Below are 13,022 nucleotides of genomic sequence, written 5' to 3'. Positions count from 1 at the left end.
AGCTCAGGCTGGTAGTTTTAACAGTCGCAAGGAAGTGGGGTATGTGTGTGTGTATGTGGGGGGTGGAATGTGATTTAGTTCTAAGAAAAAAGGCTCAAAAATCTTCTTGGAAATCAGCATTGTTCCCATTCATCATTGTAGCTCCTAATTTGACTTGATGAGTTAAATAAAAATAAATCAAAACCATGTGGATCAAATTTACGTAAAAAATGCACAGGGGTTTAAAAATTAGAGAAGCGTTTCTAGCCAAACACATTTTTGGTTTCGCTGAACACAAGGCACTGGAAAAATCTCGAGTTTGCCAAACCCAAAGAGCGGCCGCCAGGTTTGCTGAGCCTCCCACATATCTCCCCAGGTCGAAGGTAGGGAATCTCTGGCCGAGAACTGAATTCCACAGGAGGCCCCCATCAACCCAGCGCGGGTCTGTCCGCCGAGCATAGGAAGCGTTTTGACCCTCCCCTGGTCCACGGCATCATTCCCCCGGGTAACTGGAGCCTCTGCTCTGTAAGGAAAATACCCCCATCAGGTCTCCCATCCTCTCGCTCAGTGAAGCTCATCACTGTTCACCATTTGTGTATCACCCTAGAGTTCAAGTGGAGAAGGAGAGGATTTGTGGATTCAGAGTCACCCTGCACCTGCTTTTCCAGCAGTTCTCCACCCCGTCCAGCACACACCTCATGACCTATTCCTCAGCGCGGCCCAGGCCTGCAGCCTAAACCTATAGATGTTCTCTACTCCGCACCCATTTCTGGCCCGTGACAGGCCCTCCCTAGAGCTAGGATTCCTCTTGATGTCTTTCTCGTTTTCTGGCCTCTACTCCAAGACTGTGCTGTTGACTTTAGGCCCCTTTCGGGCTCTTGGAAGAATGAGGTCTTTTTCTGTCTGGGGGCCGGTTTGCAAAGCCAACCCCATCAACTCAGCAGTCCCCCCATCCTCCCGCCCCCGCCACACTGAACCACAAGGGAGCCTGATTTTCTCTTGGCTTCATTTTTCCTCTCCTTGGTGTTCAGGATTCCTGTCAGCTGTTTTCTGTGACTCCAGCTCACTCATTTAGGTCATTCTTGGTTCTCTTCATCTAGATTTTATTTTTTTCTTTCATCTGAAACAGGCTTCTCTAAAAGAAGGAAGACCTTAGGCTCCAGTATCTGAACTCCCTCCCTAGCACCGGCATTACCTGTGACCTCTACAGGTTCTTTCAGCCTGCTTTCCCCTTCCTGCAGGTGGGGTGAAAATACTTAGATTGACAAGGTGCTGGGAAAAACAAATGAGAACATCTATGGAATTGTGTGGCACAAGGTCTGGTACATGGTCAGAGATGGTCAGTAAACGTTAGTCTTCCTTATCCACTGGCTTCTGCCTTTGCACTGCCTTTGCACTTACAGGGGATTCCCAGTATTCACTTTCAGGTGAAGAGAAGAATGACTATTTTGTTTGAGACTCCTGTGTTGTCTCCCATGAAAACATGAACAATATTTAAGATCTCACATTGACTTCTGAACATTTACGGTCTTCTGATTCTCAGTAGCTTTTCATGCCCCAAGCCAAAATCCCGTTTTGGGAACGAACATGTTTGATTGTATTGTGTACTTTCTGCAGTCTGGCCAATTCATAAAAAAGCAATATTGGTGCACAGTGATATGGGGAGATGGATGGGGTTACTTTAAGTGAAACGAAATAGGATTGTATATACAAAAAGTTGATCATAAGTAGGTAAAAAAGTTATGTGCATATGTATACACATACACACATATATAAAAATACAGGTCTTGAGAAGGAAATTTTCTCGAATGTTACAGTAATTATCTTTGGGTGGTAGAGGAGGAATTAAAAAATTCCCTAGACCCGTCAAAAATACCTTAAGAGGCAGTGTGATATTGTGGTTAGAAACTCAGACCTGGTAATCAGTCATGGGCTCAAGCTCTATCTCTTTACTTACTAGCTGGGTGATCTTGAGAAAGTTGCTTTACCTAAATCTCAGTGTCCTCCTCAGTAAGAAGAGGACAATAGGGTTGTTATACCCAGGAACGCAAGGAACAAGTTAAATGATATATAGAAAGTACTTAAAACAGAATCTGGCATAATAAACATTAGATCGTTTATTCCATCAAGACCACAAAATCTCACTGGCTGTTTACACAGAGAGTAAACATGAGTCCAATAGTGTTTATCGAGGAGCACACTGGGGAACATGTCCTCAAGGAATTAGAATTTTTGGCCACTTGGAAGGCCAAAGAATAATCAGCCATAAACCCTGTGAGTCCTGCTTCCTAAGGGACTAGGGGAATTCAGAGAAGGAAGAGAACGCCATCTATTCTGAAGAAGAAGAACAAGATAAGTAGGACAAGAGAAAGAAGGAAGCAGTAATGAGTCTGGTGTGAAGTGAAATTTGCCTTACAGAATCAGTTTGGAAGATTAGCTTGAAGGGCTATTAGCTATAATCAAGCGAATTATCATGGAGGGCCTAGAACTGGACCCGAGGCAGCAGATCAGGTCTTCAGCAAGGGGATCAGCATGATAAGTGAATGTGGCGGTGGAAGTCTTAGCTTGTTAACAGCACGTGGAATGGGGGTGCAGAGGTAGGGAGATGCAGGCGGGGAGGCCACCATAGAAGTGAAACCATGTGGCAGTGAGGCTCTGAGCTGGGGCAGGGACCAAAAAAGCCAAAAGGAGGCACATGGGAGAGGCATTTCACAAAACAACGTAACAAGAACTGAGGGCACACTTGATTTTTAGAGGATGAAGCAGGGTGAAATTTTTAAAAAATTAAACTTTGCTTTCTAGCCTGTGAGAAAGGAAGAAGGTTGCTTGTTGGGGTCTGAGGAGGAAAAATAATTTTATCCTTTTTCCCTCTGAGTTTTCTGAACCAATTTAAAAAACAGACACAGGAGTCTGGGATGAAAATAACTTTATAGCGAGGATAAAGTTAGACTGGAAACCGCGGTTTGGATCTAAGACCAAAGTGGACTTTTTATTCCTCATCTCCAGCCCTCAAATGAAACTTGCCTCCTGGACTGGCTCTCATCTCCCCACCCCACAAAGGGAGGTTTTCCTGGTATTTACCTGCGGGAGGAGAGGAACAGAGGGACAGGTGCTGCTTATGGACAAGTAGGGACCAAGGAGAAAACTCCAGCGGGCTCTCTGTCCCATGTCCCTTCTCACCAATCCTATAGGGAGAGGGACCCATCGCAATACAATGCCTTTGTGCCTTTGTTGACTACAAAACAACTTAGAGGCTTAACAGGAGAATTTATTATTATCTTTCATACTTCTGCGGGTTGAATGGGCTCCGCTGGGTGCTTCTCACGTGGTCACAGTTGGAGATCAGTTGGGGCTGGGGTCATCTGAAGGCTAGATGGATTGCAAGTCCAAATCGGCTCTCTCACATGGTTGGCAGTTGATGTGGGCTGTCAGCTGAGTGTTGAGTCGAGGCAGCTACACACAGCCACTCCATGTGGTTTTGGCTTCTCATGGCATTACTGCAGCTGGATTCTGAAACAGCCCAAGAGGAGTGGTTCGAGAGACTGAGGCAGAAGCTACAAAGCTTTTTAAGGCCTAGCCTCAGGAGTCCCAGAACATCACCTCTTCCACATTCTGGTGATTAAAGAAATCACTAAGGTGGGTCCATATTTGAGGAGAGGAGAACTAGAATCCACCCTTGATGGGGGAGGAGCAGCGTGCTTGTACAGGGAGGGAAGGAAGTGATGGTGGTCATTTTGGAGACCTTCTACGATCGCCTTCCTGTAGAAGTGTCCTCCCTGCTGTGAAGTCTTGAGGATTAGAGTAATCATCATCTATCTGTCCAGTGCAAACTAATAGAAGTTGATGCATTAGTTATTTACCTAGTTAATTAAGGAAGGAAACCTAGGCTGCAGTGTAGAGGCAGATTTACAATGATGCTAATTAACTAAATGTAAGTATCAGGGTCCTTCACTCAGACCAGCCTTCAATGAGTTCTGGTTATTCCTGGGAAATGTAGACAGTTCTCTGTGGTGAGGAGAGGCAAGGTTACAATCAGGAATCATTTCCTTGCAATCATTTCTCAAAAGAAAGGGACCTCATTTTCGATGGTTCCAGTAATCTGTTGCAATTTCTCTTTTCATTCCTAATAAACATTCACATTAGTATCTAAGTTTGTATTCATAATTATTTCTGTGTTCTTTTTCTTAAAGAGAGCTCCCCAGAAAGACAAATACTGTATCATCTCACTTATATGTGGAACCAGAAACAAAAAACAAAGCCCCCAAGAAACAACAACAAAAAACCAAAATGCAAAGAGATCAGACTTGCAGCTACCAGAGGTGGGGACAAAGGGGAATTAGAGGAAGGTGCTCAAAAGGTAAGACTCCCAGTTATAAGATCAATAACTACTAGGGATGTAATGTACAGCATGATGACTGTAGTTTCCCATATATTGTAATGCTGTACAATATATGGGAAAGTAGTTAAGAGAGTAAATCCTAAGAGTTCTCATCACAAAGAAAAAAACATTTTCCTTTTATTCTTCTGTTTTCTTTTTTTATCGCATCTATATGAGAAGATGGACGTTAGCTGAACCTACCGTGGTAATCATTTCACAATATATATATATATATATTTTTTTTTTTTTGCAGTACGCGGGCCTCTCACTGTTGTGGCCTCTCCCACTGCGGAGCACAGGCTCCAGACGCGCAGGCCCAGCGGCCACGGCTCACAGGCCCAGCCGCTCCGTGGCATGTGGGATCCTCCCGGACCAGGGCACGAACCCATGTCCCCCGCATTGGCAGGTGGACTCTCAACCACTGCGCCACCAGGGAAGCCCCACAATATATAAATCAAACCGTCATGCTGTATGCCTGAAGTTTATACAGTGATGTATGTCAGTTATTTCTCAGTAAAGCTGGGGGAAAAAATGCTCCCCAAATTGTATAAACTTCAGGCCTTACAAACCCTGGATCCCCCTGTACAAAGGGAAAATGATGAGTTCTGTCTAAAGATACTTTGATAATTTACAGCAGTTGTATTTAGCACTCTTTTTTTTAACCAGTCTTATTGAGATATAATGACATTGTATAAATTTAAGAGGTACAGTGTTTTGATGTGTATACTTACATACAGTTGACCCTTGAACAACATGAGTTTGAATGGCACGGTCCACTTATATATGGATTTTTTCCCATATGTTATGGAAAAACCCAAATGAATTTTTTGGTCAACCCAATACTACAGTACTACACAGTCCGAGGTTGGTTGAACCGCAGATGTAGAGGAACCACACATACAGAGGGCTGACTATATAAGTTACATGCAGAGTTTCAGCTGCGCAGAGGGTCAGCGCCCCAACCCCCTAGTTGTTCGAGGATCGACTGTATCGCAAAATGATTATCACGGTAGTGTTAGCTAACACCCCTATCACATCACTAATCACCATTCCTTTTCTGTATAACTTGCAAGTATATAACCCAGTATGACATACAGATTATGTATATACATTATATATAGTGTGTATATATGTGTGTGTGTGTGTGTGTGTGTATAATATAGTATATACACATTATATTTAACTATAATCACCATGCTGTACTTTGGATTCCCAGAACTTATTCATCTTATAACTGGAAGTTTGTGCCCTTTGACCATCATCTCTCCATTTCTCTCCCCACCCCCTCCCCCCTGAAAACCACCACTTTCCTCTATGTTCTATGAGTTCAGTTTTATGGGCAGTTTTCTGACTCTCTTCTCTAGTCCCACATGTCTACAGCATCTCATACATCTGCTTCTCAGTTGGGTTGATGCCCCCTTGGGGGTATATGCTTCCCTCCCATCACCACCACCACTTTAAAAATGTCTGGGGGAAAAACAATCACATGTTAAAAGTGTATAGAACTGCTTTCTTTGATTCTGGTACCATCTGACCTTATACATCCAGGAGAGACTTCATGCCCTAGCCTGTCCATCTCCATCTCTAATTCTCCCGTCTAGCTGTAAAAAATCACTCGTGATATACCTGTGTGTCATCCGTATGGATGGTTCCCATTAGGAACTGTCTTGAGATTTGCTAACCAGCTATTTGAATAAAACCACAATTTGAAATTTACTTGTACACACACCAAAAAAGTCCAGCTTTTGAAATTTGTGGTCACACAAGGGAAGCCAACCTGTATATTGTGTCAAACATTCCTTCTCATTGGAGATTATTCCCCTCTGATCCTCTCCTCAACACTAATAATTTCACTTGAATGTTTCGAGTGAGTATCTTTCTTTTTTTTGCATTAATTTATTGTATTACCTCATATAAGAGTAGTTTGAGGCCTTTGTTAAAGAATGCAAACCCCTGGAATCCACTTCCTGAAAATCTGAATCACTAGGTGTAGGGTGGGGTCCTAGCAATTTTCACATTTTTTAGACACTTCTGCAGCAGGTGATCCAAAGACCACTCTTTGAATAACACTGTCATAAGCTGTTCGTCACTGTGTTTCAGGAACTTTAGTTTAATAATCCTAAAGTCATCCATGCTCTAGTCCTAGATGGCGTGATTCATTCTCACCATGCCTGTGGCTCCGTTCTAGGCTGGTAGGTTAGGGCTACTACACACCTCACTCTCTGCTTGATCATAGGTCTGCCGAGACCTGGGCTGCTTGCAAGCAGTGGGGTTAACTTTGCCACAGGACAGGTATCCCATAGCTTACCAGGGCTGATTGGGTCTCCTCTTCTAAGGCAGGATACACGGTAACTTGCCCTCCTGCTCACTGGAGATCCCTAAAATGCTGCCATTGTGAAACGAGTCCTATGAAGTAGTAACACAGTGTGGTTGTTATGTTCAGTCCCAATGGCCAGAAATAGCAGCTACAAGAATAAGGAACAGTAGTCATTTAGTTATTTACACGCCGGGAGACCAGATAACTTACCCTCTCAACCGGGACATTTTTGAGAGTCAGTGGGGACACTGTTAATAATTATGCTGGGAAAGCAGCACAAACCCAAACTATCTCAGGCAAACAGGGATGGACGGTCACTCTGTATCTGCCTCCCCCGCCTCCTAAATGGATTTGACATGACTCAGTCCGTCTACACAGCACCCACGTACTTTCACTCACAGGCTGGGATTTCCTCTGACCCTGATCTCTGCAAACCGGCATTTTAATGAACACAAATGTAATCCTCAAATGACTAACAAGCTGGATTCAAGTCCATGTGTTCACTGATCCATTCAGTGAGGCTTGGATTCTGTGGTGAACAAGCCATTGGAATCCCAGAGAAAGGAGCAGATGACAGGAGTGCCCCCGTCTGTAAAGGAAAGTCCCTCCTCTCTAGCTCACCTCCCAGAGTTGTCAAGTTCTGGCCTCACGTGGAGAAAATGAAAGCCTTACGCTATCGCGGCCAGGCACTGGGTACAACTTTAGACTCTCTCTATGTTACCTAATATCTTAGCTGGTTTAAAAACTTTTTCAGTTATTAGATGGTATCCACCCTCAAAAGGCAAATGTTTATTTTGTCTGTAGACTCCAAAACAAGAGAAAAACACCAAACCTCAAGAATATCTGTGGTGCATTTCACATAGAAAATTATACCCACAGCCAAAACAACCAGCTCCTTTTTGGGGTAGGAGGAACAGCCAACCTATCTGTCATATTTAAATGTCCCTTGATTCATTTGCAGTCAGACGCTCTGAGGTCATGTGGTCAGTCCCATCCAGGTCGAACTCATCCTGTGATGAAAGAGGCGGGGAATGGTAGAGCCATAAGCATCCCCAGTGGCCGCATCATCCTAACCTTTCATTTCACAAAGGGAGACGCTGAAGATTTGAGAAGCCTCATCCCTTACCACCCCCCAGTGGAGATCCAGTACTGTAGCCAAGCCAGACTACGCAAAGCCACCCTAGCACACCAGCCCTCTCTCTCACTCCCAGGCGTTGGCCCCTGCAGTTCCCTCTCCGTGTAAGGTACGTGATGCCCAAAGTCCTCCTCCGTGACGCTCCCCATCTGGTAAATCAGTACTTCCTCATTTCATATTCCCGGCAGGTTGTCAAGAGATTTTAAAATGTGAATGAACAAAGTGGTTTTGCCTAACTACTAAGGGGCAGAGGTGGGTCTCAAACCCAAGTCTTCTGCCACCAAATTCAGTGTGTATTTCATGACATCATCTAGTGTAGATAGAATCACAACAGAGAATTCGGGTGCAGTCTTGGTGGCCTGGCAGCATGCCAGTATTGAAATAATCCACTGTGATGAAATATTCTGGAGTTTTATTTTCTTCTGGTACAAGTGCTATGTTCAACGTTCTGCAGGTTGACCTTTTGGGTTGGTTGGCCACGGAGGGTGGAGAGGAAAAGAGTTTGTACTCTTCTTATTTTCCACCACCTATTGGCAGCCTTTACCTTGGGGACCACCTGACTTTTCTGCCAAAACATGGTTGAGAGTCCCAATCACTGTCAATTTTAAGTGAGACTTTAGGAAATGAACACCAGGTCCTTTGAGCTCACCCTTAACTCATCTCCTTTCACCAACTAGCTTACTTTCAGGTGTATTGCCCTGAGATTAGAGCCGTAAAAAAATAACATGCTGTGCATTAGAATTTGTAGTTCTCTTCCACATTATCTCATTTGATCTTTGTAACAGCTTTGTGAGAAAGGTAGAGTGGGTGTTATTTATTTTTCTTGTCTTTTTTTTTTTTCTTCCATTTTTTTAACAATGATTTCAGGGATGAGAAAATTGAGAGCTAAAGAAATAAAGGACTCGTCTCCAGTCCCAAGGCTGGTTAGAAGCAGAGACCTGAAGTGAGGGCTCCTACTAACCCAGGCAGGGAGGGTTCTGCTTCTGCACACAGCCAGGCCTGAGCTGCTGGCACACCTCGTCCTACCTCAAGTACTTAAACGGGAAAAAGGGTTTGGAGGACGTGCTGAGCTGATAAAGATGTGAGAGCCGTGAGGACATCCTAGAGGAGCAGCCAAGACTTGGCAAATGGAAGAACTGATGGATTCTTTTAAACAGTGGCTTCAGGAAGCAGCATCAGCTTACAGCAGCATGAGCTCTCACAGGCCACTGAAATTTCCTCAGTAACAGAGCAAAAGGGCGAACAGATATTAGACAGGCACTGAAACAGCAGCCAGCTGAGCACTGAGTGGAGGCACCGCATTAAAGAGTTGTCCCCACTCCCCCGTAAAGCAGGGGCGCGGTGACGACGGTAAGGGTGACTCTGCTCTAGAGTTGGGGGGCAGCTGTGAGAGCCGTCAACACCTGGCTGATTCAGAGCCATGCTAGCCACGACATTTCGTGACCCCAGACTTCCTCCTGCTTGCCGACCCCCCCACCCCAAACGCTGAGTGTTTTTTGTTTATTAGCAGTTCACCTGAGGATAGGGGACGAAAAGGAAAGTGTCTGCTACTCCTGTTAAATATCAGCGCATCACAGTTTGGTGACTGCCTGGGAGCGTCGGCGTCTACAAGCTAAAACGGTTGGGTCACCACGAGCTGAGGGAGTCTTCGGAATGGATCTCATATGAATTCTTTTTCTTTCTCTTTTCTTCCCATTTATTCTTTGTCTCAGCAAGTATGTCCTGAAGATCTAGTGGTATTTAGTCTATGAAAGTTACGGCGAGGCCCACAGAAGAAGTGCAAAATGGGATCTCTGGCCTCCAGAGGTTGAGTCTGGGGGGAAGAGAAGGTGACCAGCTCTCAGGGTGTTCGCTGTAAGCAGGACAAGGGTAAATGTCCAGCAAGGGAAATGCTTCCCTTGGTGGTTTATTGTGTGGTTTCCAAGAGCTAGGCTCTGTGCTCTGCTGGGGTGGGGGGGTGGGGGGGCAGAAACAAATAGGACAACTCAGACCTCGCCTCAGGGGAGCTTACTGCCTAAGACCATGTTTTCAAGGTGAGGTTCCCCCATCACTTGCATTGGAATTACCCTTGTTTACATAGGCTGATGCCTGCGCTCAGATCTACACAATCGAATCTTTAAAGGTGGGTCCCTAAATCTTAATTAATGTGATTCTTAAACACATTAAAGTTTGAGAATAACTACTCATGCGGAAGAGACAGACTAGTGAACCCAGACTGGTACCAATACGTGAGTACTGTGCTAGTGAACATGAAAGGGGCTGTGTCTGCAGGGGACCGGGGCAAAGAAAGGGAAATCCTCAGGTCTTCCTCAGGGTTACTCTGGCAGCGGAGGGTGGCACTGTGTCCCCCTCAGCCTCTCTTCTTCACCACCAGTCTAACAGTGTGTCCACATCCTCTTAATCCAGAGGAGTGGCAGGTCCCCAAAAGGAAGGAAAGGGAGGCACAGCAAGGGACCTGTGGAAAGTCACCTCACTGGTTCCGATCTCTGTTCACATGGTGTCTTCCCAGAGACACCCGCCTTAACCACATCTTCTAAAATGGCTCTCTTCTCACTCTCCTTACCTGCCTGACTTTTCTTCAAGCACCTGTCATCTTCTGGCATTGTAATTTATTTGTGTGTCTATTGCACCTAGTTTAGAAGTTGTGAGGACTTTGTCACTTTTGTTCACAGCTGTTGGCACATAGTAAGTGCTCAACAAACATGTCGTGAAGGGTCCAGGAGGGCAGATGGATCCACCCCAGCCTCATCTCTCCACGGCTCAAATTCTGTTGCTCTGAGAAACAGCAAGTCTCAGGATGCCCGTGGCCTTTCTTGGCAGATGCGTACGCGAGAAGGAGCCACTAGGACCCTGCCCGTGTTCTCCAGACCCCCTTCCCACAAAGGCCTTTGCAGATCATATCTCTCCCCTCCCAGAGACTGTCTTCCTCATGTCTGAGTCCTGGGGAGCCACAGAGCCCGTTACTTTTGATGTGAAGCTTCCCGGAACATTAAGAAGCTATTTGAGGAATGGAACAGGGAGGTCTGGGGAGGCAAGTGTGGTCTGATTGAGGAGGCCCTGCAACAGCTTCGGGGAGGGAAGGTCGGGTCTCCAGAGCCCACTGGAATCCTTTGAAGCCCTAGCCGCTGGGGAGGATGAGCGTGCAGTTGGATGCCTTGCACGGCAGTCCGGCTTTTCCGAGAGCGTTTTCACAAAATGTTCTGCATCCCAGGTTAATGTATAAGACACGAGTTGTAAGTGGAAAGTTGGCAAAGTCCTTTGGAAACTGGCTAAAGGGCAGGAAACGAAGGGTAGCAGTAAAAAAAAAAAAAAAAAACCTAAAAGGATGTTAATTGGGGAGTGCCCCAGGGAATAGGGTTGAGACTAGCTGTTTATTAGTTACATAAAAATTGCTTGGAGAATGGTACTGAAAGGGATTTTCATGTTGGCTAAGGAAACTGTATTAGAGAGTTATGTGTGGAAATGTGAATGGTGGAATTAGGGAAGGATTCAATTTATTGATGGAAGTGAAGAGGAACATTTTATAACATGTTGCTATTTATCAACCCACACCCGTTTTGTTGGCCAGATTTCCATTTGCATAAGACAGCTTCAGCTTAAAACAACTCAAGTCTCCACGTTTTAGGGACCGCAGAAAGCACTTGAAGAGATTTCGGCACCCTACACACAGGGCAGGTCCTGAAACGAAATGGATGTTATTATCTTTGACCTTAGAAACCTCTCTTTTCAAAGGAGCTGCAGGGCAGGTGGCATCTCCTAGTTCGCTAGAAGCATAAGGTGCTACAAGCACCTGACATCCACATCTCCCTACCTCCCTTTATAAGAAACATTTTCTATCCTGTGGAGCTCAAAGTATCACAGAAATTTATTGTAGATCTACCCCAATAAGAAGCGAGCAGTCTTTCGTAAGCAAAGTTATTTGCACACTGGAAGTAACAACACAGTGACACAGGACTTGAAATTAGGAGCCCAGGGGTGACATTTGCTATCTTCGCTATAGCCTCCCCTAGGGGGTAGTCTACACAGGCATCACAGAGGCCACTGAGCCCTTGGATTCCTTGTTACAGACCAGTAGGACTCCTCCGTGGCCTCAGTAGTCAAAGTGTGGTCCAGGGACCAGCAGCATCACGTGGGAGCAAGTTAGAAATGCAGGCTCTCAGGGCTTCCCTGGTGGCGCAGTGGTTGGGAGTCCGCTTGCCGATGCAGGGGACACGGGTTCGCGCCCTGGTCCGGGAAGATCCCACATGCCGCGGAGCGGCTGGGCCCGTGGGCCATGGCTGCTGAGCTTGTGCGTCTGGAGCCTGTGCTCCGCAACGGGAGAGGCCACAGCAGTGAGAGGCCCGCGTACCGCAAAAAAATAAAAAATAAAAAAAATAAATGCCGGCTCTCAGGCCCCACCCCAGAAGTGAATTGGAATCTCCATTTTAGTAGGGTCCCGGGCTGATTCCTGTGCACATCAGCATTTCAGAAGCACTGCTCTAAGACACCCAGGGACCACAGAAGGTAAAGCAGAGGGGATCTGGTTGCCGCTAGAGTAAAAATCGAACCACATGAGTTCAGCAGCCTGAAGACAAAATTCTGGCATTTGGGACTTTCCAGTCTGTTGTAAACTTAAGATTCCCCCCTCCTGTTTTCTTTCATTTGGTCTCATAGGGCACAGTGCCTTCTCTAGAATGTAAACTTCCCTTGCCTTTTGAGAGGAAGATGTTAAAAGCCGGTCCAGTCTTCCCCCGAGGGCTCTTCTCCTGAGTGCGGTCCATGTGCTGCGCCATTAGCTAATTGTTGCCGTCTTGTTCACCGGCCACAAAGGCTGTTTTTCATTTGAGCTCATTTTCCGAAAACCCTGTGGGCAAGTGTGGGGCATTTTGTTGTTTTCTGCTGCTGGGTGTGGGCTGTTCGCCCATAGGACCAGCCCTGTGGCAGGCAGGGCATCACTGGTCTGGGCAGACCTTCCTAAAACATAGGAGGCTTGGCTTTTGAAGATGTGGATGTGGATGTTCTGCAGGCCTCTTGGAATTGTATTCTCTCGAGATCTGAGATGACCTGACGGTGACTGTGTGTGATGGGACACGGGAACAGCTGCCTACACTCCATCCGCCTTCCCTTTCTTTCCCTTCCCCTCCCTTCCCCTGGCCTACACCTTTCACTCAGACTTGATTTTAGAAAACAGGATCATGAGGTGGGATTGAAAGAGTTGGAAGATTGATGAAATT

General features: G+C 45.9%; 1 protein-coding gene across 1 annotated transcript in view; it reads left to right on the top strand.

The window, feature by feature from the left end:
* Positions 1 to 13,022, top strand: part of PPM1H (protein phosphatase, Mg2+/Mn2+ dependent 1H) — a gene marked incomplete at its 5' end in the record, with an annotated part of 269,728 nt that overhangs the window by 236,912 nt on the left and 19,794 nt on the right. The window lies entirely within an intron of this gene.

The sequence above is a fragment of the Hyperoodon ampullatus genome (genome assembly GCF_949752795.1).
Source record: "Hyperoodon ampullatus genome assembly, chromosome: 11".
In the NCBI taxonomy this organism is placed as follows: Eukaryota; Metazoa; Chordata; class Mammalia; order Artiodactyla; family Ziphiidae; genus Hyperoodon; species Hyperoodon ampullatus.
Note: the sequence above shows the minus strand (reverse complement) of the source record. Positions and strands in the feature narration are given on the sequence as shown.